At 37.3% G+C, this 3,176-nt stretch overlaps 1 protein-coding gene across 1 annotated transcript in view; it reads right to left on the bottom strand.

The window, feature by feature from the left end:
• The window catches only part of LOC107691397 (semaphorin-6D-like), a 32,182-nt gene that overhangs the window by 20,110 nt on the left and 8,896 nt on the right, over positions 1-3,176 (bottom strand). The window lies entirely within an intron of this gene.

Raw genomic sequence — 3,176 nt, 5'->3', positions numbered from 1 at the left:
CAGTGCAACAGTGAAAAGGGACCCCTTTCAAACAGTGTCGCGTTCCGAACGTTGTTTAAGCGACATACACCGGTATTGCGGTATTTAAAAAATTCATATCATAACAAAAATAAACAACGGTATTCGGTATGAACCGGTATTGCGTAGACTTGCGTAGCATATAACGGCTACAGTAACTTGGGACGATGTCAAATATGAGTTTTGTGCGGACCACAAACCCCCCCAACTGGGTTAGAAGTGTGGCTGAATCCGTATTCAGAAAGGCGCGGAAAACAAACGCGTTCTACGGAGCCACTAAAGGGACACGGTTAGCCGCTTGCTAGCGGTAGCCTGTTACATTACAGTACATAGCATTTCACTTACCACATAAACAGAGTAAGGAGAGATGACTGATAGGATGATGGCGAATGATCCTGAGCACCACTGACGAACACCTGATCAAATGTGTGGTAAGTACTGCCGAGTGCTGCTCCATATGTGTGATTGCGAATCTCGAATATTATTCGAATAATACCCAGTGATTTTCGAATATATTATTTTTGCTTGGAATGCCCATCCCTATTACAAACACTAAATTTCTCCAAACCTGATGACGAAACAAAGTCTGAACTTTTCCTTTAAATCTCCCTGTTGAAGACGCCTGGTCTAAAGGTTAATCTAGATTATCTGACGTGCCCTAAATGAACTTTGTAAACGTGTATCCCATTATAAGAACACAACAGATTTCAACAGTCAAAAACTCACATCAAAAACACAAACAGTAAATTACAATGATTTAATAACATATTTGAGCTTGACTTATCTTGGTCTGGTCTGGTTAAACCCAGCAGCAAGCTTCAGTTTGGACTGTGATTCTGGGATCAACTTTTTATTTTGGTGTGTAGAGTTGAGATTAAGGTCAGACTCACATTAGTGTGGCAGAAATCAAAGCACATGATTATAACATCTGAATAGACAAAGAGCAAATAATAAATGATCCCATAACAATCTGACATTTAAAAACTGATCCAACCTGAAGCTAATCTGACAAGAAGCTTTGTGTGTGTGTCGGCGGGAGACACTTAAGCTAATTAATGGCTAATCAGAGCTAATCTTCCATTAGGCAGATGAAGCAGGACACATGAGTTGGGGGTATAATCTGGATTTTTTTATGCACAGGCTTATTGAATTAAAACGTTTATATACTAGAAGCTAAAGCACTTGACTTCCTGAATTCCCCCTTCGTTAAATTACAGGCCTGTAATTAACTGTAATGTTCAGGCCATTAACGAAGCGCAGAGAGCCAATTATGCAGATTACAAAATATCAAAGCAAGCATTATTTATTGCAAAAAAAAAAGATACACGCAAAGCATCTGACAGCTAGCGTGAAATTATAGAGGAACCACCTCAATATTTACAATCTATACAATGCAAAAAAAAAATGAAATTGTAAATTAAACAAAAATTACTAGAGTATGCCTTACAAGAAAATACTATTTCATGTTAATTCAGTGTGTTACTTGCCATTTCTAATTTTTTTGTGAAATTTGCAAGCAATTTCTGAATGAAAACAGTCTCAACAGAACTGTAATTCATAGCTGTTTAAATGTGGAAAGTGTTTCCAGCCGCTAAACACAGTCACAACCAGATCAAAACAACCCAAAACACCACATTTAAGAGCGCCAAGACAAAGCCAAAGCGGCAGGACTGATGAACTCACAGAGATAAGAAAACATTTTTACAAAAGACATGACTGCAATAACAACAGAGAAAGAGCTAGCATTTAGTTCCTATTTTACACATTTTTCCCCATTTTATTATGTTCCTGCAGCTGTGATTTCTTCAGGTTCAGCAGTGCACATCTTGACACTCAATTCTTGCCCATTCTTCTTGGCAGAATTTCTGTCAAGTTGGATGGGAACATTTGCCAAACGAGCATTTCTGAGCTCCTCTACAGATGCTCTGGATGGCAAATTTTTCTTTGTATAGAGATGATATGGCAAGGAAATAATACGAAATGTTATGAATAACGAAAACAGCGGCGAGTTCAAACAGACAATAGAAATGAATGAACAAACCTAAAACAGTTTTCGTAACATTTGAATTTTCCGGTGTATGCAATCTCATGCAGAACACAGTGCAGTGAGCGAGTTTCTTCTCATTAATATTGCGGACCGATCGAGCCTTTTAATAACGACATCGCTCTGAAACCCTCAGTTATTACAACTCGTGTGCACCAAACCAACGCATGCTTTAAATCTGCAGCCAAGTGACTTTGTGCGACCCACAGTTTGAAAACCACTGGTTGAACAGACCGTAAAACTGCTAGCATCACCATAAAGGAGCATTACAGGGAAGCCCAGAAGTGCACTCTCGCCTACTGTCAAATAAAGCTCAATGACACTAAAACATTAAACTGCTGTTTCAGAATCATTTAAGTGAGAATCATCAATTTTGTTCCCACCATTCATGAAATAATTCCGACATTTCTTTTGACTTTAAATTTGAATCAAATAATGAACACACAGAGTGAATCCAGTGCATGACACACCACTACACATGACACACACGGATGAACGGCTGTTGTCATGCTGTACTTTAACACACTATCAGTGTTTAGAGAAACGCTAGAACACAGATCCAGACAGACCCACATGCTCTCGCCTGTGCTATGATAGATTTTACGGGACTCTGAGATATAGTAAACACTTTGGGAATGTTCTTCTGTCCTGCTATTTTCCAGGAACACTTCAGTCAGAGCCGTTCTCTGGTCTCTAGTGTAGGGCTGCCACTAATGACTATTTTTTATATATATATATATATATTCGATTAATCTGTCGACTAATTAATCGATTAATCTTAGCGATTAATTTCCCACAAAAAAATCAACAATTTCACTTAAGAATATTTTATTAAACTATATTTAAACCAAATGAAATCCAAATTTCTATGAAATCCTTTTTTTAAAGCAAAAGTAAAGTGCAACATAGAGTGCAAGAAGCAAGTGCCCATCTCATCGTCCAAATCACTGAAATCAGAGTTCAGTATTATAGTGTAAGAATGACAACATATCCACGTGTTCTAGTCTACTAATAATACAATTATAATAAAAAAACACTTTTTAAAGGAGTATTTATCAGAAATGTTATTTACCAGAATTTATTTAGGAGAAAAATGTAAATGTGCAGTATTTCT

Source organism: Sinocyclocheilus anshuiensis, unplaced genomic scaffold (assembly GCF_001515605.1).
Source record: "Sinocyclocheilus anshuiensis isolate Anshui unplaced genomic scaffold, SAMN03320099.WGS_v1.1 scaffold938, whole genome shotgun sequence".
Classification (NCBI taxonomy): Eukaryota; Metazoa; Chordata; class Actinopteri; order Cypriniformes; family Cyprinidae; genus Sinocyclocheilus; species Sinocyclocheilus anshuiensis.
The sequence above is the reverse complement of the archived record's forward strand: the minus strand, read 5'-3'. Positions and strand labels throughout refer to the sequence as shown.